Here is a 27,867-nt window from a genome sequence, read left to right as displayed (position 1 = left end):
ATGCTGTCTAGGATAGTAGAGAAAAGGGGGAGTCAGGAAAAAAAGGAAATGAGACAGAACTGAGGAGAAAAGAAGAATGACATTAGAAGGTGAGAATGAAACTGGGAGATGGAAGAAGAAAGAGAAGAAGATAAAAACACAATTTTGAGGCTAGTTAATTTTAGTGCTACATTTTATTGAGTATTCCTAGCCATGACCACTCCCACCCCCACCCCCCCCAAAAAGGGAAAGAGAGAAAAAGTGAAAATCCATGACAGACCCTTGAAATTCTGAAGATAGCGTATTTACCTTCTGAAAACTGGACTAAGCAGTTGAAGAAGATTTTAATCATCCTGGGTAACTCTGGCCTCCCTGTGACACTTAACACAAGGGCCTAATCTCTTTGCCCCTTTTACTTTTCTTCAAAACGAGCCCTGATTCATGTTGCTAACTCTCCTAGCCAAATAAGTGGTACTGGGGGCTGGACTTTAAGTGCTGAGCTTCTTAGAGTTGGTTCCCAACTCAAGGAGATATATACCACCAAGCTCTGATCAAGCAAGAGGGCTAGAAGTAGAAGTGTATCTGTACTGCTGTGAGAATAGCTAGCTGCCTGGGATTGTGCTTGATTCAGGTAGTCCCTTCCACCAACTGTGCTACAGTGGCTGATTAATCAGATCAGGAAGACTTGGAAGTGCTCGCACAGTAAAGGAATTATGACGTGATTAGAATAAGAGACACTGGGTGGGATAACTCACATAATGGGAGCACTGTCATGGATGGGTATAAAGTATTCAGGAAAGAAAGGTATGGAAGACAAGGTGGAAGGATTGCACTGTCTGTAAGAGAGCATTATGATTACAGGCAGTCCCCGGGTTACATACAAGATAGGGACTATAGGTTTGTTCTTAAGTTGAATTTGTACGTAACTCGGAACTGGCTCTAGATTCAGCCGCTGCTGCTGAAATTGACCAGGGGCTGACTACAGGAAGCCTGAGGCAGAGTTGCTCTGCCCCCAGCTTCCTGGAATCAGCCACTGATCAGTTTCAACAGCGGCTGAATCTGGAGCCTGGGACAGAACAGCTGGGGCGCTGCCGGGTAGGTCCCCCCAGGACCAACCCGGCAGCACCCCAGCTGCTCTACCCCAGGCGTCCACAACAAAATCCTGGTCTGCTGGGGGGGGGGGTGCACTAGCTGCGCCCCCCCCCCTCCAGCAGACCAGGGACACCCAGAGCAAAGCCGCAGAGGCGGCGGGGTCCCGTGCCTCTGCGGCTTTGCTCCTGTCTCCCTGCTATGCTGGGGGAGTTCCCCCCCAGCACAGCAGGGAGACAGGAGCAAAGCCGCAGAGGCGGGGGACCCCGCCGCCTGTGCGGCTTTGCTCCGGGGCAAAGGAGCAAAGCCGCACGGGCAGCGGGGTCCGCCGCCTGTGCGGCTTTGCTCGGGTGTCCCTGCTGTGCTGGGGAGTCCCCCCCAGCACACCAGGGAGACCCGGAGCAGCTTTTCTCGCCCCGGAGGATGCAGTGGCGGGACCGCTGCGCTCTGGGCGGTCCCGCTGCCCGCGAGCTCCGGGGCGAGAAAAGCCCCGTTCGTAAGTGCGGATTCGACATAAGTCGGATCCGCGTAAGTCGGGGACTGCCTGTACTCAGAGCTATAGTATGAAACTAAAGAAATGCCAGTTGAGAGTCAAGAGAAACAAGCGTGATGTCATGGTTGGAATCTGCTCTAGACTGTTAGACCAGGAGGATGAGGTAGATGAGACTTTCTTTGGACAACTAACAGCAGTTTCCAGATCACAGGCACAGCGGTGCACAGACAATCAAGGAAGTTTTTGGAGAGTGTTGGGGACAGCTTTCTGGTGAAAGTAATGGAGAACCAACTCAGGATTTTGCTCCTCTTGACCTGCTGCTCATAAACAGGGAAGAATTGGTAGGAGAAATAGAAGTAGGTGGCAACCTGGGCTGCAGTGACCGTGACATGGTCGAGCTCAGAATCTAGACAAAAGGAAGAAAGGAAAGCAGGAGAATATGGACTTGAGACTTCAGAAAAGAAGACTTTGATACCCTCAGGGAACTGAGGGACAGGATCCCCATGGAAGCTAAACTGAGGGGAAAAGGAGTTCAGGAGAGCTGGCTGTATTTTAAAGAAGACTTATTGAGGAACAAACCATCTGAATATGCAGAAAGAATAGCAAATATGGCAATGACCATCTTGGCATTAGAGAAAAATCTTCAGTGAGCTTAAACGCAAAAAGGAAGCCTACAAGAAGTGGAAACTTGGACAGATGACTAGGGAGGAGTATAAAAATACTGCTTGTGAATGCAGGGTAAACAGCAAGGCCAAAGTACAATTGGAGTTGCAGCTAGGAAGGGATATGAAGGATAACAACAAGGGTTTCTACAGGTCCTGGAAAGAGTGGGACTCTTTCTGAATGGGGAAGCATCCTAGTGACAGATGATGTGCAAAAAACTGACGTACTCAAAGTTTTTTTGCCTTGGTCTTCACAGACAAGATCAGCTCCCAGACTCCTGCACTGAGGTATGGTGAGGTGGTAGGCAGCCCTCAGTAGTGAAAGAACAGGTGAAGGACTATTTAGAAAAGCTGGATTGGATCAGAAAAAGATCTGGGATTATACTAGACAAGAAGCAGGATATGAGTCAACAGTGTGCCCTTGTTTACAAGAAGGTTAATTGCATTTTGGGCTATATTGGTAGGAGCACTGCAGAAGATCAATGATTATTCCCTTCTATTTATCACTGGTGAGGCCACATCTGGAGCATTGCATCCAATTTTGGGCCCCACTACATAAAGAATGTGGACAAATTAGAGAGTCCAGTGGAGAGCAATGCAAATTATTAGGGAACTGTGGCATACGACTTATGAGGAAAGGCTGAGGGACTGGGCTTATTTAGACTACACAAGATAAGCATGAGGGAAGATGTCATAGCAGCCTTCAACTAACTGAAGGGGGGTTCCAAAGAAGATGCAGAGAGGCTGATCTCAGTAGTGGTAGATGACAGAACAAGAATCAATGGTCTCAAGTTGCAGTGAGGTTGGTTTAGGTTGGATATTCAGAATAAAAAAACCCTATTTAATTGGGAAGGCAGGGAAGCACTGAAATGAGTTACCTAGGCAGGAGGTGGAATCTCTATTCTTAGAGGTATTAAAGGCCAGGCTTGACAAAGCCCTGGCTGAAATAATTTAGTTGGAGTTGGTCCAGCTTTGAGCAGGGGGCTGGCCTAAATGACCTCCTGAGGTCTCTTCCAACCCTAATCTTCTATGACTCTATCTCTGCTTGAGCTGGAAATCACACCCCCAGTTGGAAGTATATATGGACTAGAGTTTGGGTACAGCACTATTATCCTCTTTTATGGACAGTCAGTTGGAATCCAACAAAAGCAACACTTGGAAGCACTGAGTGTTCATTGAATACCACATGATACCATGAATAAAAAAGAGCTCAGAAAGTACCCCGAGGGGGAAGAATAAAGTAGTTAAGAGCCCTGACCACAGCTGGATGTGGAAATGTGGATAACAACTTGTGAAAGTTTAAACAGGCTTTCATTCTGATTCTGCAAGCAGAATGAAAAGGAAGATATTCAGATGGTCACCTTATTTCTGACAACAGCTGGCTCTGAAGCACTTGAGTTGTTTAATAGTTTTCAGTTCACTCATGCAGAGGTAGCTAATTATGAAATTGTACTACAGAAATTTGAAGAGTACTGTACTCCACGTAAAAATGAAACATAAGAAATGATTTTAAGCAGTATTCACAAAAGAAAGTGAATTTATAAAATAGTTTGTAACTGATCTAAGGCTGAAGAGCTAGTCTTGCAATTCTGAGGTGAGAGGGAAGAAGAGTCCCCGATAAAAGAACAGATCCAGATTGGGATCCAGAACAAAAAACTCTGATGCTGCAAGACCTAGAGTTAACACTTTGCAACAGGTATCACCCAATCCAGAATGAAATTTCTGGATGGCAGACAGTGTTCTAGTACTGTGGAAAAAACAGACATGAGGGGTTATAAAGATTCTTAGAAATGGTGAGCTATGCAATCCTGGAACCTTTAGCAAGAGGTCCCAGAGAATTATAAATCAGTCAGTGTAACTTTGATACCTGGAAAAATACGGGGATACATTATTAAACAGTTAGTTTGTAAGCATCTGGAAGACAATAGGTCTCACACAGAAGCAGCTCTTCAGCACAAAAGAATTTCTTTCCAAGAAGCCAAACTTTTGCACCGATGATGCTCTAGTGTCAGTGCTCCCCTGCAGAGAAAGGGGATGTGGCAGCAGGAGGAGGGACACATAGCACTGCATACTGAGAATGGATCTACATTGCAAATGTATATTGGTATGACTGAGTCACTCAGGACATGTCTTCACTAAATGGAACTCAATGCTACCACATTTGATCTTCTGGAGTTTGATTTAGTGAGTCTAGTTAAGACTTGCTAAATCAAACTCAGAGGGTACCCCATCAGTGTCCAGTACTCCTGCTTCTGTGAGGAGTAAGGAATGCTGATGGGAACATTTGCTCCTGTCATGCTCCTGCTGAGGGGATAGCAGGGAAACTCAAAATAAAGGTATGTCAACTCCAGCTGAATAATTAACATAGCTGGAGTTGCGTATCTTCATTTGACATTCCCTTTTAATGTAGACCTGGCCTTAACGTAGTGGACAGTGCTATGATAATGGGAGGGCTTCTTTTATTGACACAGGTACCACCTCTTGGGGATGTGAAGTACCCACGGCTGAGAAATGCTCCAGGTAGTATATTCACTGAGCACTACAGCAGCACAGCTACATGCCTGCAGCACTGTAATTATAGACAATCCCTGAGAGGTAGGTGGTGTGGGGAGAGTGGGGATCAGTTGGTTTTGATTAGCAGAAAGAGTCCTGATCTGGCTTTTCCTCATAGCATCCACAGATCCCCTCTTACCTCCCCCCTGCCCCGCCTCCCAGTTCATGGCTCCTTAAGGGCTGCGGAATAACACAGGAAATTAGCCAGAACACAAATGACAGCCTTCTGGGAACAGGCACTTTATTTAACGTTTTGGCCTTTTGCACTAAACTAGATGTTATCCTAAATACATCAGCCTTTTATGGAGCTGATTTTCACAACTGTCCTTAGTCTGCATGACTCATTAGACCATGAAAATCTTACATTGGAGCACAGAGGCAACCCATGTGAAATCACATATGTTTCTCCTCTCTCCAATTTTCTCCAGGATTTATAGGACATGCCCCACCCTGCTGCCTGCTACCAGAACCTTTAAATTGCACCACTCCTCACACTCTACAGTTACACATCGTCTTTGTTGGAACGGGCCTTTTCTAATTGGCAATTTTTTTTTCTCACTGACTGTTTCTACAGAGCCCAACTCAACATAGCCAAGGATTATTTTGTAAGAGTCTGTCTGGGAAAAGAAATCATGATACTAATAATTATGTTAGCAAAATTCTGTGAATAGGGAAAAAAGATCTTTTGGTCCAGACAAGATGCATTCAGTACAAGAGTGAACTGGAAGCAGGGACAAGGAAAGCTTTAAGCATCTTTTATGTTCTCTTAATCCTGAGTTTGGCTGGTCCTGGTGTAAATTAGACCCAGTTGCTCGCAGTCCTAAAGAGATGCTATGGCAGCTATTTAATGACTGGCATATAGGAATGCCCCATTTCTACCTTCTCTTCCTGACCATGCCAATTTAGTTGAACTAGGAGCCACAATCCATCAGTTCAAGCAAAATCCTCAACATCCCTGATCCATTGACTTTAAGGCTGTTTTGTACCACCTGTCTAGCGTAAAACAAATAGAGCAGGGCTGAGACTCTGATTTACTAGTGAATTTATATTTCCTCTGCTGGCACAATAGTAATACTTTGCACTTCTAGAGTGTCTCCTATCCCAGAGTTTCAAAATGACTTGAGCCTCACAGCTCCCCTGTGACAACATGTAACTATTGTCCCTATTTTACAGATGGGGAAAGTGAATCAGAGGGAGTTAAACTGCTCCACAAAATGAACATGAACAGCCAGGAATAGAATCCAAATCTCTGTACAACAGGGCTTATACAGGGATCACCTCTTCCCTCATATTATCTGTAACAAAAATATTGAAAGGTCATTATATTAATGGCTGATTTGAAATGTATTGTGTGTGTGTGTGAGATAGATATATATATATATATATATATATATATATATATATATATATATATATATATATATATATATATATATAGGAAGATGATTTTAAAAATAAGGCATAGATTTAGAATCTGGAGGGAATGTTGAATATAAAATCCCTGTAAAATAATCCAGTTAAGTGAACAGATTAACTTGAGACTGCCCTGTAATTGTTTGATGCCTGAGAATAATTGAACCATTCTATGTTTGAGACTGAAAAATGACAATCAATCTCTATTGTTAGTAAGCATTCCACATGACAAACTATTGAGCAAACAAAGGTGAAAATGGCATTAGAAACTGAGAGCTAGAGTTGGTAGTTTTGTGCTTTAGGTGGGGAAACAGCTGTGATGATTTTATACAAGCAGAGTTTTCTTTCTCTCCCCAGACCCAGCAGTTTCATGAAAGTATTTTATTATATTACCTCATGCTTTTCTATTATTTTCTAATTTTGTACTGACTTGTCTGAATTACTTTGAAGACTAACACTGCATCCTTCAGAGACAAATCCAAGCCTCATCAGAATTCGTAAAGACAGTCTAAAGCTTTGAGCACTTTTCCATTTACACTGAGAAATAGAAATGTTCTTATTTATCTGGATAGCATATTATTTCAAAAGGTGTCCAGAGGTAACTTGGGTTTTGATTGATAACATTTTTGGCTTGCTATGAAGGAAGCTGATTTTCATTATGGAACTGTGTGTCACAAACTAGTCAATGATATCTCAAATCAGCACCATTTTCTAGCATTCATTCATTCAGAAAAAAAACTTTGACACTCACATTAACTGCAAGTCTCTGCTGACACAAAGTGCAACAGTTTGATTGTTTCAGGTAGGCCATGTATACCGGGGACACTGTTGTAGATTGGCTGTGCAGGTTGTATGCACTTGTCCTCCTGCTGTGACACTGCTTGGTTCTTGGTTTTGTTGTTGAATCCAGATAAAACCAAGGCTCAGGGCCCAACTGTTAAATATATTTTGGGATGGGAGGGGCCGTGAGGACGGTGTTCCCTCTAAGCTGTACAGCAGCCCAGCTTCACAGGTGATTAATCAGCCTGCCCAGTCAGAGGCTCAGGGCTCCATGCATAAAGGGAACACTGTATGTGAATTATGTACTAAGAACTGTAATGCTTATCCAAAGCTGTGTTTAAATTCAATAAAGAGATAAGACTGGAATAAAATGGTTTAGTCAATTATCAGAATAATTTTTTGTGGAAGTTTTGCAAAGAAATGCAAAGTCAAACAGTTGATCACATAGGTTTTGAGGGCCCCATCCAGCAAAGCACTTCAACATGGGTTTAGTTACAACAGACATCAAGTAAATGATGAATGTGCAAATTTAATTTGTTTTTATTGGTATTTGATTTATTAAATGTGACATATCATAACTTGGATATTATTATACATCTGATGATGTATGGGGGTTCTTTTTTCAGCTTAAATTACAGTTGAGTCAAAACCAGAACCTGGAAACCAAACTCTTTAAAACAGTGGGGTGGAGGTGAGATTGGAATTGCACTTTCCCTTAGCATTGTGTCCCACAAAAAATTATTTTGTAGTGTCAGTTTGAATAAGAATAGAAGAGGGAGAGAACAGCTATTCCTCTGAGACTTTCCCCTAAGATGGTGGAAATCTTGTAAGAACAGCTTTGCTCACAGGTTGGGATGTGGGGTTTTTTCATTTAAGATGGTGTGATGGACCAGGCCGGGTTGGGGCACAGCTGAGGGTGTTCGTTCAGGGTGAATTGCTCAAAACTCAGGGCTCCTTAAAGCCCCAGACTGGAGACCTTCCAAACAGGTCACAAACCAGTCACACCAAACACTTCAGCTGCCAGTCTGGCCAGCCAGAAGCCTTACGAGCAAAACCCCTCTGACATCCCAGCTCTTCCTGTGCTCCAATCAGCCCCAGGCCTGCACACAGGTGAGAAGTTTTAGAACCCAATCTCACCTACCCTGAACAGGTTCTTCTGGTACCAAGAAACCAGCCACAAGTCCCAGTCAATTTACACTCTGGATCTTACCCACAAGATCACCCTGAGCCAATCCTTTAGAATCTACAATCTAAAGGTTTATTACTAAAAAAAGAAAAGCATGAGAGTAAGGTTGTTAAGGAGAATACATTACATGCAGCGAATCACCATGTTCTCGATGCAAGCTCTTAGCAGAGATATTACAACTGCTATCTTAAAAGTCTCTGGTGTACATCCTATGTCAGGATGGGTCCACGGTTCTTTCCGGCTCATTGTTCCCTGCAAGGCTGCATCTGGGATCAAATGGAGTCTGCCACATGGCATTTTTTATCCATTTCTGGTCTCTTCCAAGCTGGAGTGGGTCACATGGCCCAGGGACCTATCCTTGTGTCCCAAGCCAGCAATCATTATTCTGGCTGGCCTGCAGGTATCCAGATTCATTCCTCGGGTGTGTCTTTGGCACCTAGAGATCTATTGTCCCTGGAGCTTCGCTAATTAGCATAGCCATTGAACGAATATTCCTGGCACATTGCTCTGCCTCAGACAGAGAATTTTCCAGCATCAACCCAGAGTACATACTTATAACTCCACATGCAGATATTATACAAGTATATGAATAGCATATATAGAATCAGTAGAACATAAGCTTTCATGTGACATCTCACATGGCCCCCTTTATACTGACTTTTGGGGCAAACCCCTCCCCCCGGGGTGCAACAGTTATCTTGAGAATACAATAACGTGACAGATGGCAATAGTGTTGAGAGATCAGCTGGTTTCATGAGAGTTTGAGTGGGAAGACTCCAATGATTACAGCAACAATAAAAAAAATTCTAGCCTTGATTTGGTTTCTAACTTAATAGTAGTTATGACCTTTTGTAGATCTGCAGAAAACTTGAAAGTCTCCTATACAAATAGTAACCATGCCCAACCTTGGTTAGCTTATGAAATCCTATGAAATAAAATCCTGAGAGGGTATGTATCTAGGCATAAATAAATACAATATCATTATTGTTCAAAGAAGCTAGGATGTTAACTAGAAGCTAAAATTAAACACAGTATCAATGTGTAAGAGTTAGAGTTCTTTTTAGAAAGCTATAGCTAATATTAAGCTAGTGATTCATGAGGCTCAGCTGTTAGAACTCAGTTATAAACATTGCCACTTCAGTATGGATGGCCCTGTATTTCTAACAATGTGTAACTTATGTAAGGTGCCTGGCAAAGCATTCACTACTGCTGAATGACCACTTTTTAAAGAGGTATTTTAAAATACTACTAGTTCTATGACAGTGCAGTGTGAAATCGAAATCTGTGTTGAACACACCACTAGATATCAAATGTGAGTTCAAATGTACCTCGCAAGTTTTTCATCACCTTATATTCAGCAAGTCAACATTCAGAAGGTGACAAATATCAGCAACTTGTTTGTCATCCAGTTGCCAGCATTTGTGCTTACTGATCATGCTTTTGGCCTTGAAGCCAATTTTCTTTTCTGGCTCTCAGCATCTTTTGTTTCTGCAAAGGAAGCTTGCCACTCATTATATCTATTAGGAGCTAAATATCAACTCCATTTATTTTAGTGCCCTTAACTTTTTTACCCACAGTGTGGGTTGGTATCATTTTAAGAGCAAACCTAGTTGATACTATTTTGTTTACACATGCTTGTAAAGTAATTATTCATGTATTAATATATTCATATCTAAATAACAAGAGAATAGTGTGTGAGTCACTTTATCCAGGAACATAGGTGGATTTTCAGATATAGTCACCTTAGCTGTGTCCATAAAATAAGCCTATGTGACAGAGTGTACCAGACCCAGAAGGCCCTGTGATCCTGTCCTATCCAGCCCAAGAAAAAGACAATAGAGTGAGGTCCTTTTAGTGGTATAGAGAGGCTGCAAGGGAGGCAGCTTCCATAATTTAGCAAATATATAATATATTCCGAGGTGGAATCAGAGAAGAGAGGTTTCTAAAATGTGATGTTGGAGAGTTGTCTGGTTGCCTCCTGGTTATAGTCAGCCTTATTCATAATGACCACAGCCCCCCGTTTGTCAGCTGGTTTGATTATAATGTCCCATTTCCTGGACACCACAGTACAAATCACCACTGGAAAATTAGACACCACTCTCTACAGAAAACCTACTGACTCATACAGTTACCTACATGCCTCCAGCTCCCATCCAGAACACACCATACGATCTATCATCTATAGCCAAGCCCTTCGATACAACCGCATCTGCTCTAATCCCACTGACAGAGACCAGAAACTTCAGGATCTCTACCAAGCATTTATAAACCTCAACTACTCACCCGGAGCAATAAAAAAGCAAATTGAAAGAGCCAGACGAATACCTAGAAACCATCTACTTCAAGACAGACCCAAGAAAACCAACAATAGAACTCCACTTGTCATCACCTATAGCCCCCAACTTAAACCTGTCCAACACATTATCAATAAACTACAGCCTATATTGGAACAGGATACTAAAGAGGCTCTGGGAGACATAGTCTCCTATAGACAACCACCTAACCTCAAGATGATTCTTACCAACAACCACAGGACATACCACACTATTACCAACCCTGGTACCTTCTCTTGCAACAAACCCCGTTGCCAGCTTAGTCCACATATTCACTTTGCTGATGCCATTATTGGACCTAAGCAAGTGAGTTATAAGATCAAGAACACATATTCCTGCTCATTCAGAAATATAATGTATGCAATCATGTGCCGAAAGTGTCCATCTGCTATGTACATTGGACAAACATCTCAGACACTTTGCCAAAGGATCAATGCCCACAAAACAGATATTAGACAGGATCACAAAGAAAAAACAGTTTCTTGACATTTCAACCAGAAAGGACATTGTCTCAACGACTTGATTACCTGCATCCTGCTTCAAAGACCTTTTAAGACCACACTTGAAAGAGAATCCTCTGAACTGACATTCATGCTTAAATTCGACACTTTACACCTAAGTTTAAACAAAGACATTAATTATCTTACCCATTACAAAGATAGCTTCCCCAATTATCACCTCTAATATCATTAGCTCACAGACATTTACCTCTCCCCTCCCCCCATCCCTCTTCTGTTCTGAAATTTGATTTGTCCTTTTCATATGTGTTCACTTTTTTTTTAATTATATCCTTTGGTATATATGGTTGTGACAATTTTCTTCCACTATTTGATCTGAGGAAGTGGGTCTGGCCCACGAAAGCTCATCACCTAATAAACCATCTTGTTAGTCTTTAAAGTGCTTACATAGTCCTGTTTTTTGAGAGAACAGGGTATTGTTTCTGACTCTCTAGGCAAGGAAGCCTGGGAGAGATTATGGTTTAACAGTGAACAGGCCCAGGGCCCAAGAAGCTGATGAGACAGTGGGAAACAACCAAAGGAATGCATCAATATATACTAGTGAAGGAAGCAGCTGATGGTTCTTGTAGGATCTCTGGTTTGGGACCCAAAGATCAAGGATGTCATTTTTTTTTGAGCCCAAAAAAGGAGCAAATGCTTAAACAGGCCCAGAGACAGGACTGAGAACTCCAGGGAGTGGCCAACCTTTTATTGGACAGTGTAACCCTGGAAGGGGTTTGTTTTTCACTTTTCATAATACAGCATGTGAGAGACTTGGACAAAGGGCTGAGTCACTGAAAACCCATCTGAAAAGAGAAATGGCTGGCAAGGGGCCACCCTTCTGCAGCATGCAAATTCACAAACAGTATTGCATGTGCAAAATAGATGTTAGCAGCAATGCCCCTTCTGCACATGCAAGTACTTGTTTGTGCCTTAATATTTTGCAGAAGCAATTAGGCACATATTTGTCAGACTGTTACTAGGTGTAATGGCCCACTCATCTTTGGCATGGAAAAAACTATCCATTTCAAAGAACTTGTTTACCTCTGTTGAAGTTTTCTGTGGAAAGAGAGCATTGTTTTATCAGACTCAGTTATATATCAGTAAAAGCAACTTAAAGCCAAGCTTTTCAAAAAAAAGTTAGGTTTCTAAATTCATTTTTAGGCACTTGCATCAGTGACTGTTTTTTCAAAATTATGGAGCTTTTAACAGTCCCCACTGAAGTCAGGGAGAGCTACAGAATAGTCACTACTTCTGCAAATCAAACCACTTTTTGGGTGCCAAAAAATTGATTTAGGACCCTAATTTTAATAATCCATTTTGGAAAACTTTGGCCTAAGTATTTAACTTAAGCTGAAAACTTTTTTATATGGGGGGAGGGTAAGTGTCATTTTCAATGTTTATAATTTGTATTTTTCTCCTACAGAGCACAAAGGGTTTGTCTAAGATTTGAATGTAATGTTTGGGCCAAGTAATATTTTGCTTTGGGCCAACCAAATTATGATTTTTTTCTATGTAATACAGTCTTGTAAACCAAAGATATTTTAAGTCTTTGCATATTGGGTCTATGAAGTCAGTGAATGTTTGATTAAATGGTTTTTCCTCATTGAAATATTCATGAAGCTAATTTTCAACAATCAACAAAATCTAGTCGTGTTTTTGAAAAAGAAAACATCTTTCCATATCTGCAAGTTGAATACAAATCACAGAAAACCAAAAATAGCAGGGTTCATCTTCATTTTTTAATAAACATTTTCTAATTTTTTGGTTAGAATTTTATATCCCAGTTCAACCAGGTATATTAGCAAGTGAGTGGTCTCATGACTATTTTGGTTTTTGCCAGACTGGTAATATGGTTGAAATTAGGCAGGTATTTATGTACTTTGCTGAATCAGAGCCATAGTCAATGTAATGTTCATAAATTAAAGTAAAAGACTAACTGTAATAGGCTACTGATTTCCATTCTTTTTCCCAAAAAAAGTTTGTTTCGGTGAAAAGGAAGTAGTATATTTTCCCAGGGGCACCTGTTTTTAATGATCAGTTTTCCCCTTCCTTTGAGTGACTATGCAAGATTGAATTTGATGCAGAATATGCAATATAACACATACTTTTATATGTCATTCTATACATCTAGCCACTCTAATATCACATTCATATTTTTTTTCTCTAAGGATGTGTCTAGACAGCACCCTTCTGTTGGAATAAGCTACGCAATTTGTGCTATGCAAATTGTGTAGTTTATTCTGAGTCTAAGTCGAAAAAGCTTATTTTGAAATTTGACGCTGTGTAGACTGTGCCAAATTTCAAAATAAGGCACTATTCCGATAACTCCCTTAACCTTTGTGGAACGAGAGTTACAGGGACGTTTGACTAGCATGCCTGCTATTTTGGAAAATAGCAGGCACTTTTAAGGAACTGATGTTGTTATTTTGGGATACTTCAGGTATCCTGAAATGGCAACGCAGTCTAGATTTACCCTAATTGCCCTATTTACACAGACATGTATAACTAAAATGAAAGAAAATTATTGCTGTTTTCCTTCTTTATCACATCCTACTTTTTTATTATAGCTGCAAAATACAGGATGTAAAGATGTCCATATCAAAACCTAACTTACATATTTCCATGCCTCATCAGGGTAGATTGAAGTCAAGGAACCTATAGCAATTTACAAACCGTTGGGCCCATCAGATATTTTATAAATGTAATTCACATCTGCATGCATTAAGAAAGTTTGGCCACATGAAAGGATTTTCTCTGTAGCTCTTGACATGAACTAGAGAAATATACTTTATTTTAACTCTACAAACTCTTTTTATAATCATGGTGATTATGGATGAATTCAAACAGCTTTTTTAAAAAATACAAGTTGGAAAAGCCATGTTAGAAACTGAAACATTTCAGGCATTAAACATACAATGTGGTGGCTATCAAAAAGAGCAGTGATAGAGAAAGTTAGTTGTGTAAATGGTAAGTTAAACAAGCTACAGCTAATCCTCCTTGGATTCATAATCTCACTTTTAGAGGCTTTGAAATGGCAAGGCCAGACATAGTTGTTTAACTTAACTTTATGTAAATGGCTGACCTTTCTTCTACTTGGCCATTTTCCTAGGTTTTACTTCTTCATTCAGATAAATTGTTCTTGTGTCTAACTTGGCTCTTTTAATATCTGAAATGTTTTGGAACAGTCCTTGTGCACCATAAACCTGATCACACAGTAAGTACAAAAATAATTTGGGAAGAGCACTCTGGTCAGACTGAGTCAGTTGCAATTTGGTCTATTGACAGTGTTAGTAATTCTAGTGGAAGCAAATAGAAACCACTTGCACATAAACAGAGTGATGAGGAGAAATAACCTAGTCATTTCAAATGCTATGAAGGTACAATAAGCCAAAAGTTATTGACATATTTTTTTCAAGGATGCTTTGATAACTGGTGAGAATATTTCAGGCTGGTGTATACTGTTTTCAATTACGTTTTTTTTGGTCCATCATATACCCACAACTGTTTTTTTGTTTGTTTCTTTATCGTGTTTAAGGAACTCAAGGTATAGCATGGGGGTGAAACTTGCATTCCACAGATGGATAAGCCTGTTTCTCTAAGGGTGGTGAATTTCTTTTTTTGTTTCTTCTTCTGAAGTTTTTTCATTTAAACCAGAATTATCCAGCTGTAGTTTAAACGTGTGACTGTTATGAACAGTGATCATTGTTTTTATTTTAGGAAACAAACCAAGTACATTGTCACAGAAAGTTTAAGTAATTTTTGACAAATCTTGCTCATCTTACTCCTGCATCCTTGATGTAATCCCACCTGGGTGGTGCCCATTGTTATCGATACTGTAAAAAAGAAAAACCTCAATAATACAACTTGAAACGGTATGGGAAAAATCCTGTCATCCTTACTCGGGTAAAATATCCCTCTATAGTCCATGTTAACTTTGGCTAAATAAAGATGTTTTGGTTAGGCTCTGTGTGTCCCTTAGTTTGTCTGCCTGAATCAGTTTATATTGTGTTGATGAGTTGATGCCATGGTATACAGTATGCTGTAATGCAAGGAGGTTTTTGGCTTTGATTGACTGTTCCCTGACTCCTTCTTTAAAATCAGTTTGAGCCACCATTTAAGTACTGTTTTAGAGTCTAGTCCATATTCTGCATGCCTTCTGATGTAACTCATGCAGAGGATGTTTTAGTAGCAGCACTGCAATGAATGACTAATTCTTCCTCTATTATGATGACTCACTGTTTGTTGTTCTCAGAAACAGTCTTCTTAAGTCATGGTTCTCATTTTAGGTTGTTTTTTGTTTTCTCCCCCCATATATATTATTTAACAACTAACCAGAAACAAGATACTTTAAAATAAATTGTCTTCCAGTATCTTTCATCAAGTATTGCCTGAAGAATTTTGATATGAGGATTTTTTTTTAAAATTGTTCAGGTACCAAACATTAGCATTTGAAAGACATACTGTCTCAAAGTGACAGTTAAAGCACAGTTGCCCTTTATTGTCTGTAAAGAATTTTTCTATCCAGTCATGTTAATTACACGTCTTCCTTGTTTAACTGTGTCTAACTGTTCACTATTACATGCTTCATGTAATTATCTTAACCACAAGCCTCAAAACTTCTTCTTTCTTGGCTATAGATAATTTAATCTATGAAATAAAACAAATCAAATAGATTTTGGGGATCTTGGTGAAATATAAGTAGATTCTGTTCTATTTCATATTGTTTGAGGATTGCTTTCATAGCCAAATATATAACTGAGATACCTTGTTTTGCTGATTTTTCCTAATTGTTAAGGACTTGCAGTTGTTCTGTTTTATAGTTCACATATAGTATATTTTACTGTGTCATTAAGCTCATGTAATAAAATTGTTGTATTCAATAGCAAAGTTAGCTGTTTTAAACAATATGTTTCCTTTGAAAATGCCATTAGAAGTAAGTTTTTGTGGCCCATTTCATCTTAGTGAAAGGATTGTTTTTAAATGTTTTGAGCTGTTTTTGTTGTTGTTGCTACATTTTTGTATCTCCTTCCTCCTTTTTTCTGCTAAGTTGTTACTTGTTTTTTTTTTTAATTGTGATACTTTTGGAGTCCATGTGCACTATGATGCCTAAGCTAGCTGAGTCATTAACACCTGGTGGTAAAGAAATATAGGTTTAAGACCTAGTCTATCTTTCTATGAGATAAATGTTGGCATGCACCTAACTTGGAAAATCTTGCTACTTCGTAGCCATGACAACCAGTGATGACTTCAGGGGCATCTAAAGAAAATTTGGAAAAGCAAGCAACACAGAGACTAAAAAGAATGTGTCTTGAAGCAACATATTTCTCTTCTCACTGCCCCCTTACAGCATAGATAATATAAACATTCTGCAAATACACAGTTTAAGTTTAGACCTGGTTATTCATATTTAAGTGTGTTATGTATTTGTGTGTATATTGGTTTGTAATAGAGGGAGTTAAATAATTAATCAAGTAAAATAAAAATTTATCATGTAAAATGATGTTTTCTTTTAGTCTCTTTTTTTATACATTCATGTCTTTTCAATGTAAGGCTGCCTTTGGGGGAAAACAGCAAGGTTTGTTTAACTTTTGAAGACCTCTTTTATAACAAGAGCCAGAAACTACTTTAGATTTCTCACACCATCATCCTTCCTCAGGAAGATCATTTCATTTCCATTAACTGAGTGAACTGAGGAACAGATTCTCCTTTTCCCACTCAGGAATTTATGAAAGGCCTCATAAGGCAGCCTCACAGAGGAGAATGAGAAAGAAAGGTCACTTAGAACTCCAGGGTCCTTTGGAGGCTTTTGTCTCCAAGCAACTCTGTAATCCCCACAGGAAAATCAAAGGGCCTTCTTCTGTCACCTGCACCTACCCAATAGGCATCATTCCAGTGGATCCCTCTTTTAGATCTGAGAGTTTACTCCTAACCCCTGTCTCACAAAATAGAAAGAAAAAACACTCCCTTCCCACCTTATCTCATGGCGGCTGATTCCAAAGGGATGGAAGAGAAGAAAAATCTTCCCATCTGCAGGAGAGCAAGCCATTAGGTGCTATCAGCCAGGCAAGCACTCCTGTGAAGAAGTTGACTTGGCTTTCAGATCCTGTCAAGGAATTTACCCTGACTTTATTGGCTTGCTGTGGAAGGCTTTTTCAAATAACAGAGAACAAGAGATGCCACTGACCTCAAATACTATGTGGAGACCATTTCAGGAAAATGGTTCACAGGATACTGGCCTCCTCTATAGGGAGCATTTGTTAGAGATGGTGAATGTTTTAACTTCCCTAGATAGCTCCCAAGCTGCCATCAAAAGAGTTTTATCCAGCAAAAGGCTTTTTGACAAAGTAATAGAGCCACCAAAAATAAAGACCCGCCAAAGTAAATTAAGACGCTGGAGGCAATTGCAGAGTGAAACTGCCTTCATCATCTTTCCCTTGAGGATCTACCTGATGTGTCAAAAGAAAGACTGTGCATTCAAGATCCAAAGCCTAACAGGGTCAACAGGTGAGCACTCATCTTCATCCATCTCTTCCCACAGGGCTTACTGAATGCCCATCATCCCTGACCCCTCCCCCTCCTACACACATGCCAGGCTTGGCTCAATAGAGGTAGCAGCACAGTTCAGCTTTATTGTTCTATGTGCGCTCATATATTCCAGGATCTGTGGGTGCTCAGGCTGACTAGAGCTTCTGCAGAGGTTGTGAGAGGTCCCACGCTAGGCCAAGATTTCTCTCACAATGAGGTTTGAGGATGCAGACAGACATGAGGTCACTGAGAATGTGGCCACTCTCACAATGAAAAAATGTCACTTTTAGAAGTCATATTTATAAGTAACGTTTTACTCTATTTTAAAGAATGATGACGTAAAGTTTTTAGGTTGGAGAGGATGAGTGTATTTCCCATTGTAAGAGAGCTATCTGAAGAACTAAATAGCTGGGTCATGTAAAGATATTTTACTCTATGAGTGGAGAGCACTTACATACTTTCTTGTTAACGATTATTATTATTATTGTTTGTTTGTTTGTACTATCTCAGCACTCAGGATCATCGGCCATGGACCTGCCAGGCAGTATACGAACATAGAACAAAAAGAGGGTCTTTGCCCCCAAAGACATTACAATCTGAGCATAAGACCAGAGAAAATGAATGAATGAATATAACTGATGGGAGAGTAGAAAAACACGAGACAATATTGGTCAGCAGGATAGGCCTGTGGTCTCAGCACACTAGCAGCCTTACCTCTTATCAAGGTTTTTGAAGACATCATGGCAAAGGATAGTTTTAAGGAGAAGAATGAAGAGATTTCACAGATGTTTAATGAGTGCTCCTTTGGAATAGCATGGGAGCAAGCAAACACGGTCTTTAAAAATTTAACAAATGGGCCATGGAGGATGGTCTCATGCATTGTAAGATGTTACCACTTTGCAAGAACTAGCCTGTGATTGTGAAACAAATTCACATATTGGCAATCAGGCTGTATTGCTGGACTGGCCATTGTTTATGCCCCAGCCATGACCACAGCATCTCCATCTTCTCCATTATAATCCCTTCTTAATACATTCTCTGAATGAGAAAAAAGCTTAAGAGTGCGTGTACATCACTCCCAAGCAGAGCACACTGTGAAAGAGGAGGTTTGTGAATCTTAATGCGCTTGAAAGTTAAATAAAAAACCAAATCTGTGAATCACAGGAACATTTACCATTTTACTTCAGTTTGTATCCCTCCCCCCTTTTCCTTTCCCGCTAATATACTCTGCTGTGTGAATGACAGAATGACTTTGTCAGGAGATTTCCATGTGATCTGCTTTTGCTTTTCATGTTGTCTCCTGCTGCATATTTGAATATCTTAGAAGTAGGTAAAGTGAAAACATTAAGAACAAGACTGCAGCGTTTAGAAATATTTCAGTGGGTAAAATACAGTTTGTATGGATGCCTGAAACAAATATGCCTGATGAGTCTGCTGGAGTTCTCTGAATACATTTCTAAATTGGCTGGCAGAAGGGAAACAAAGCTTTCAAAAAGCTTTGGCTTCTTTCAGAAATGCAAATACTTTTATTGAGAAGACAAAACGCAAAGTACTGTATCACAAAGAAAAGGAGTAGTAAATTTTGAGAAGCAGTGCTTTTATACTGAATTCAGTGTATTGATCTCTTTGTCCTGGGCTTTTCTTACATTTTTAATCTACCCCACTTTTAAAGAAAAAATTCTCTCAAAGCAAAAGAACTAAAATTACCTTCAACTGCCTTTAAATATACTTCCATAACATTTATTGAATGGCAAGACTTTGTGTAGTTGATTCCTACATTCTTACCCAGCTTATGGCTGAAGCTAGGACACATTTAGAAAAGTTGGATAAATATTGAAAATTTTGTATCATTGTGCTAAGCTGCATTGCATAGTCAGGGTAAGTCTACCAGGTCACCTGCAGGCCTCAATATTTGTGTTTTGAATAATTTGGACATTACTATGCCTTGCAGCTTTGTTGTGCCCATTTTTCCTCTGATGATAAAACAGGTAGCTTCCACATTTGATATTATAAAAATATTCCTGCTAATCTGAGGTAACTGGATAAGTTCCAGTAGAAAGGCAATATTAACAACTTAGGGCAGTGGTCCACAAACTGTGGGTCAGGACTCCAAAGTGAGTCATGACCCCCTTTGAATGAGGTCGCCAGGGCAGGCTTACAGTTGCTGAGGCCCAGGACTGAAGCCCAAGTCCCACTGTCCAGGCTGAAGCCAAAATCCAAGGCTTCAGCCCCTGGGTGGCAGGGCTCAGGTTACAGGCCTCGTACCTGGGCCTGAAGCCCTTCAGCTTCAGCTTTGGTGCCCTGCCCAGAGAATTGGGGTTCAGGCTTTGGCACCCTCATCCAGGGGAGTGGGGTTCGAGCAAGCTCAGTCATCACCTTGTCTCCTGGCTTATGAAGTAATTTTTGTTATCAGAAGATGATTGTAGAGCAATGAATTTGAGAACCCCTGACTCGGGGCATTGTTCTAAGAAATAAACAGTGGGGTCAAGAGGGAATTGCAAAGTTAATACCCAAAATGAATGATTGAATTATACTCCTGAAAGTTTGGAATTGCAGGGCATGTCCATACATGAGCCATGTTTCCTTTCTAATACAGGAAGCAGACAATTTCTCATGTAAAAGAAATCTACAGCAAGACCATATTTGTTCTAAGGTTTCATTTGTGTCTTCATAACTTCATAGAATTAGAGACACTTATGAATGTTACTCCTTATTGGTATGAGAACAGCTTTCTGTTATAGAGTGCACAGCTTTTTTCATACAGAAAACCCAAAGCAGTCCTAATGGAGGTACTGGTAATCTTACTTTTCTTATATGCATTATGACATTTTAAACACATAACCAAATGTTCCTGTGCTCTAGTTGATACTGCCAAATTTATATAAAGGTACTTTCACTCCACACACTTTCCAGCAGCCATATGACACATCTTTGTAAATTATCTCTACATAAGAGGTATGTACTGACTGAAATAGTAACTTACGATGACTGTATTTTATTATACATATACACAGAAGAGGAAGCAGCCATATGTCAAATAAGGCATCAGTGCTCCATGGGAATTTCCTTATCTAAATCCCCATTCCTGCTTATTTATGTAAGTAACTATGTACCCTGTATCAGGTTTAATAAGGTCACTACTTATGTTTTGAAATGATACCCTTGGAGCCACTATATAATTCATCATCATCTTTTGGTCTCTCTATATGGCTTGTTGATTTCCATCTTTTCCTCAGAGATTTGAAATATAACTTCCAAAATTAAATTAAATTTAAATATTAATGTCTCTCCTGTATTGAAAGTCCTTTGTAATGTGCCTGCATCCAACCATTTCTCCCCTTTAATTAGCTGCTTTACTCTTCAAAGGCGTGCACTTTTCCATTGTCAAATAGCAGGATTGGTATCTCTTGGAGGGAAGTTTGGATTACATCCAGTTGTCAGAGTGGGAGAGACAAGTCTTGCTTTCATTCTGACTTTGCTGCAGATTGTTAAAGTAAGAGGGGAAAAAAATCAGAGAGCTCTTTGGAGTAAGTGTTAGGCACTTTGGTAAAATATTTTCCTTGATCCTCCTTATTCAGTGTTCATTGCTGTCCCCAGTACATCTTGCTATGATCTTCAATAGTTACTCTGAGGCATGGCGCCACAGGCTGCAATAATGTATCCAAACTGAAGATAATGTGAGCCTCTGTTCAGCTCATAGCAAGATTTTGTCCGGCCTGTACCTGTCTTTCAGTGATTTGGGGGATGACTTGCTTTATTTCCATCTGTATCTCATTTCCCAATAGTATGCTTTGGTTTTAAAGGGAGGCAATCTGATGCCTTCTGACATTCTGGGCCTCATTGGCATAGCTCAGTGAACTGCTCTGGTATTGTCTTTCTCCAATTATAATAATTTAAAGCTGCATACAGCCTCTCTAAAAGATTGGGGGGTTGACTGGGCAAAGGACAGGGTGATCATCTATATTGGGCTGATATGTTCCAGTCAGCTACTCATTAAGCCTGAACAATCTGAAAGGCCTTTTTGTATCTGCTCTGATGAGGGTAAAAAAATGTGTGAAAGATGAGCTGGGTCAGGTGTAAGGGTTATGCCCAGTGATGCACATCTTTCACTGGTACTCTGCAAGGGCAGGTTGCTCTGATTCTTCATTCTGAAACCTCTCTCTCTGCTATTTTCACGGCAGCACATTTTTCAAAGTTCACTTTTAATCTCTGTTTTCCTACATTCCTACACATATGTATTGGGTACATTTATTCCTTTTACAGCATTAGCCAGAGATAGTAACAGTTTCAGCATATTTGGCCATGTTTGTCTCTTTTTCCAAACAGGAAGGCTTAAAACTAGATGGGGGAAAAGTGCAGTCTGGTCTGAATCCTTTACCCAAGGAAAAAATGGGGTGCCAGGTGAGGAGAGGTGACTTCCTTTGTTTATGAAAAATTATAGTCTCAGTTCCATGCGTGTCACAAATGCAATTCGAGATGTCAGGTCCCACTCTCCTACTGCCTTTCTCACTTTTTGACCTTACCTTTGTCTCTATTGACACAAACTTTTGTGTCATCTGAGGATGAACTATCATTCTTCCACTGGCTGCTGCATCCATGACCTGTCAGATGTCATCTGTCGGGGGGCCAGCCAGTAATAAAACATTCACTCCACTAATCAGTAACATTATGCATTTTTCTAATCTGTTTGCCAAACTGCTTGCAAATATTTTAATATTGAGGTAGCATGGCAACTGGTGCATAGATTTCCTGGTTTACCTAATTTCAAGCAAACAATAATATTTGTATCAGATGTACTCTGTTTTAGTTGCCCTTGACTTAAAAACAACATTAAAGAGTCTAAATAGCACAGAAGAAGTTACATCTATTAATAGCTTTAAAATCTCAGGTAGGAATCCATGTATGCCTGTAGCTTTTCCTGTTTTTAATATATTTAATTATAGAATTTCTGCCACTGTTTAAGCTGTTGCATCTAATTTAGGAAAGGGTTTCCCTTTCAAGAATGCTACAACTAAGGCATTTAGTTTGATCAAGGAATGTAGCTTTTGTGTTTAAAAAAAACCAAAAACCTATAATTGTTATAATGGTCTTCATTAGACGGATGAATCCAGTTCTATCTACTATGGTTACTTCTATCACTATGGAATCAATGTTCTGTCTGCTTTACTATTTTTTCAACAAAATCTCTCTGCGAGATGGATGACAGATTCTTTTTTATTAAACTGTGTTCATTCCCCCCTCATAATAGTTGTTGTTAACAGTTTTACTTGGAAAGGTTTTCAGGTTCACCACCCCAATCAAATGGCTGAATGGCATATTTTATGCAATGCAGCTGGTAATGGTATCGTTTGAAACACAAAGCCGGCTAGTACAGTTGGCAGCTAAAAATAACTATGGGGCCGATTGTCTAAAGCAGAGCATAACAAAGAGGACAGATCAGTTCAGAAGGAGGAATATCTTTCTAAAATTGTACATAAGAACCTAAAAGAGAGAAAGTGAGGGCTGTCATTAATGAGTTAAATTAATTCAAGAACAAGTAAGCTTAAGTGAACATGTTCTGGAGAGGACAAGCCCATCACCATTTCAGCAGAATTCCTGACTATGGGCAGGTAACTTAAAATCTATTTGCCTCACTTTCACTATCTGTGAAATGGGGGGAAATTATACCCCCCCCCCCCCCGTTAGTTTTGAGACTGATTCAATTCAGTAGTGTTTTAAATTGTTATTAATTTGGATGAAAGATGCGATTAAAAAAGCAAAGTATTAATACTGGGTTACATCCAGAGTTTTATTCTCAGTTTTTGCTCAGCACTTCCCCAGGTAAAATTCCGTTTACGTCAGTGGGAGTTTTCCTAAGTAAAGGTTGACTTTTTTCATTATTAAACAATGATGTAACTAGCCAAAGGCAATAGCAGAAACCAGCAGTCCAAATGGAATTATGTTGATTTTGCAGACTAGTCCTAATGTTTTAATATTCTGATTTTCCAAACCTCTGTGTACAGAATCATGCATTCATATGATTACCCTCTGTCAAAGCACCTGCCAAGAAAAGCAGACGGAAGGAGAGTAAAAAGGCAACATAGCCGAAAACAAGGGATTTGAAAAATGTGAGCAGGGAGGAAAGCATGGAAAATATTAGAGAAAAGGTTCTGAATGTGGTGCTGTCTGTTGCACTTCCCTCCTGTGATACTACCTGAGTTACATCAGTTGAAACTTAATGCACAATGTCCAAGTATAAATAATGTATTTCCTGGCTTCCTATGTATCTCAGAATGCAGTGGTGTGCCTCCTCCACTCTGGGCAGAAGGGGTTAAAGCAGGCTGGGGGGAGCCTACACAGAATCCCAGCTCATTAGGAAAGGGCTTATAAGAAGCCAATCAAAGGGCAGCTTGCTGGGGCAGCCCTGTTATAAAGAGCTGTTCAGCAGAGCAGTGAGCAGTTGGCTCCTGATCAGTGAGGTTGCAGGACTGGCTCCCAGGGAAAGAGAAGCATCGTGGAAGGAGCAGTGTTGGGCAGGTCCAGGGGAGCTGGGGAGAGGAGCCCCAGTTGATACCTGCCAGGCGGTAGGACCAAGAAGGTACATAGGAAAGTGGCCCAGGGAGCAGGAACAGTAAAAGGGAGAGAAGAAAGGCAGGACAAGGCTGCCACCAGATGGTTGCTAGGCCAAGACCCAGAGAAGTGGGCAGGCCTATGCCCCCCTTCCTCTTTACGCCATACCTTGTCACCAGGGAGAGTGGCCTATATAGGCTTACCCCTGAGGCAAAGGGGTTAGACTTTGGGGCTGCAGTTGGCCACAGTGGCAGGTAAGATGGAGGACTGCTGATACCTCCAGAAGGGGGCAAGAAACCAAACTAGTGCACTGCCAGAGGGCAGCATCCTGAGGAGGACACCGCGGTCCTGAGTGAGATGGGGGTCTAAAAAGAGACTAGTCAATAGACACTTCCACGTTCTGCCTTTGAAATGTACAAGAGCCTCAAGTGGGGCTCTTGTGCATTTCAAAGTTGGAATGCTGCATGGAGCCCAGGGCCAGTGGGAAGTCCCACTGACTCTAGGCTCCACATGGACACTTCTGCTCTGAAATGCTGCATGGAGCCTGGGGTCAATTGGGGACTCCCCAGCTGACCCCGGGCTCCACAGAGAGCTGCTGCTTTGAAACACCACAGCATTTCAAAGCAGGAGCGCTGCACAGAGTCCGGAACCTTAGGGTCCATGAGGTGCTGCCGTTTTTAAGACCCAACCCCGTTCTTCTCCCTTGCTGCCTCTATCTGAGGCAGCAAGGGGGGGAAGTGACTATTGACTATCCAGTCTACTATCCGATAAACATTTGCTTATCAGATAGTCAACTTGTCCTTAACATCCCTATGAGACACTGGCCAAAAGAGAGTGCCCAGAGCTAATCCCCATTGTGACCAGTAGGAGGCATCATGGTGGTGAGTCAACCCCACTACACAGAGCTATTTTATACTATCAGGCTTGGATGAGGAGATAGAAAGCAAACTGACTCAGAGTTGACTTCAGCATGCACGCCAGTTTTCTACATTCCCATTTCAGGCTCAAATTGCAGCTACAATTTGAATATTAAATCCAAAGAAATAGTATTCTGTAGTTAGGGGAGTTCAGTAAATACGGAGCAGCTAATCTTCTTTTTACTGATTACTTCAATTAGATTTTACATACAAGTACAGTGTGCTTTTCCTTTTCATCAAACAGCAACATTTTCTGTAGGGTCTCAGTGTCTTTGAGCCATATTTGGCAACAACACTGTGTTGTAGCTTTTAGCTGTGATAGCTGAGTAAGGAAAACAAAGCTATGATGTGAAGTAATAGCCCCATGCTAGAGACACAGCAGAGCTTTATTCCCCAGTAGAATCCCTCACAGGATATAATGTGTGCTTCTCTGTGCCACTGAACAGTCCCAGATCCTTTTTCCTCCTTTTCCCATTTGGAATGGCTAGTGTTAGTACTATCCCTTGTACTACGGCTAGCCACATATCTGCAAGGATTCAGTTCATTTTTGTGGACAGAATGTACACTGTATGTATGTATACATGTATACAAACATGATCTTTTCTTCCTCCTTTTTGTACTCAGTTCTCTGGATAAGTGTCTGAGAGTCATTTTTCAAATGAATTACAACACCATTTTGTGTAAGGCTTTACTCTGTGACATGCTTTCAGTGATAAAATACAAAGCATTAATACAAAGGACACAGCAAACCTGTCGTTTTAAACAGTTGACACAGAATGTGTTGCAACTCTTGCTTCTTAGAGAGCTGCATGAGTTGTTCTTAAAAAAAGAAATTTCCCAAGGGGGGGAAAAAAAATTCTGCCCAATTCAGCAGAAATATGCTGTGGCTTCTTTTCACTGGGAAGGCAGAGGAAAATAATATTTCACCCTTTTCACCTATTTCAACAAAAATATGCTCATCCCTCCCTTTTGACCTATTTGAGCAAAAACATGCCCATCCCTGAAACCACATTTGAGTCTATTCTTGGGTAGCATTCCACAGAGAGCCAAAAAGCACTGAAGGTTGCCCGTGTGGATCTCTTGCCCTTTCCACTGAGCACTAATCGTGATTCAGAATAGACAGAATCCTACCGTACCATTTTAATATTGTACAAGAAAAAAACTATCTTTAATTCATAAACTTCCATCTCAAGGATGTAAATATGACAGCCCAGCAAGAAATTTTAAACTCGGCAAACATACATGACACACACGGTCATTTCACTAGAAACATTTTATGCTTTGTTGGCATAAATTACTAGTTCTTAAAGTATAGGTTTGAAGCAAGCAAATACTTAGGCACCCTACACATGCTGCCTATTTCTTAGGTTTTAAGCCCTTCAGTAAAAGAGCTAGGTCTATATGGGTATGTCCACACTACATTCCTCTTTCAAGAGAGGAATGCAAATGCAGCCGAGTGAAACTGCAAACGAAGCATGGATTTTAATTTCCCATGCTTCATTTGCATAATGGCGTCTGGGAACTTTTTCGAAATATCCTATTTCGAAAGAAAAAACGCAGTCTAGACTGGATTATTTTGAGGAAAACACCTTCTTACAAAATAACCCTTGAACCTACCTCATTTTTTAAGGAGTAAGGGTTATTTCAAAAGAAGGGGTTTTTCTCGAAATAACCCTGTCTAGACTGCGTTTTTTCTTTCGAAATAGAGTATTTCGAAAAAGTGACCGGATGCCATTATGCAAATGAAGCATGGGAAATTAAAATCCATGCTTCATTTGCAGTTTCACTCGGCTGCATTTGCATTCCTCTCGAAAGAGGAATGCAGTGTAGACGTACCCTATGTCTCTGTCTCTACAGCACTTAAAACACTTAATGCCACAATCCTGACTGGGGCTTCTGGGTAATATGTAAGTTTTAAATAAGTATTTTTCTTCTGCAAGAAGTCCCCTGAGACATTAATGCCACACTGATGTCACTTACTGTTCTACACTTGATCACATCACAGTGTGGTCAAGGTGTTATGCCTAAAATATCCCTGAATGGCACAGGAAACAAAGATGTGACACTGTTTCTGACAAGAAGAGGGTATGTCTACACTACAGCGCTAATTCGAACTAACTTAGTTCGAATTAGTTAATTCGAACTAAGCTAATTCGAACTAACGCGTCTAGAACTAAAAACTAGTTCGAATTAGCGTTTTGCTAATTCGAACTAGCACGTCCACATTAAGTGGACCCTGAACAGGGCTTAAGGATGGCCGGAAGCAGTGCTGGCAGGGCATCAGAGGAGGACTTAGAGCGTGGAGATGCTGTCTCAGGCTAGCCGAGGGCTGTGCTTAAAGGGTCCCGACCCCCACCCAGGACAGACAGTTCTCAGGTGTGCCCCGCTTGAAAACCAGTCCTGGCTTGGAGTGCCCGGAGTGCCCACACTGGGCACATCACACCACTCGGCCATCAGCCCGGCTGCACTTGCCGCAGGCTGCCATCTGGGGAGAGGGGGCAATTGGGGGGCTGCAGGAGAGCTTCCACCCCCAGAAGCCCACAGAGCCAGCCCAGTCCTCCCCATCGGGGGCTCGTGCCCCATTCTTCCCTCACCTCCTTCCACTTACCCTTCCCTAGCCCCTTTTCTTGATGTACAAAATAAAGGACAATTGTGTTCAAAAATGGAATGTCTTTATTGAACAAAACTGGGGGAGACTGGGAAAAGGAGGTGGGAGAGGGGAAGAGAGAGGCTGGGAAAGGGGAGGGCAACTAAAATGATCAGGGGTTGGGAACAGGTCCCATATGAAGAGAGGCTAAAGAGACTGGGACTTCTCAGCTTAGAAAACAGGAGACGGAGGGGGGACAGGATAGAGGTCTCTAAAAGCAGGAGTTGGGTGGAGAGGGTGC

The 27,867-nt window shown here is 40.8% G+C and overlaps 1 long non-coding RNA gene across 1 annotated transcript in view; it reads right to left on the bottom strand.

Moving 5' to 3' along the window:
- Positions 1-27,867, bottom strand: part of LOC149524146 (uncharacterized) — a 101,209-nt gene that overhangs the window by 36,008 nt on the left and 37,334 nt on the right. The gene's annotated exons all lie outside the window — the stretch shown is intronic.

The sequence above is a fragment of the Pelodiscus sinensis genome, chromosome 6 (genome assembly GCF_052426305.1).
Source record: "Pelodiscus sinensis isolate ZL-2025 chromosome 6, ASM5242630v1, whole genome shotgun sequence".
Taxonomy (NCBI): domain Eukaryota; kingdom Metazoa; phylum Chordata; order Testudines; family Trionychidae; genus Pelodiscus; species Pelodiscus sinensis.
The sequence above is the reverse complement of the archived record's forward strand: the minus strand, read 5'-3'. Positions and strand labels throughout refer to the sequence as shown.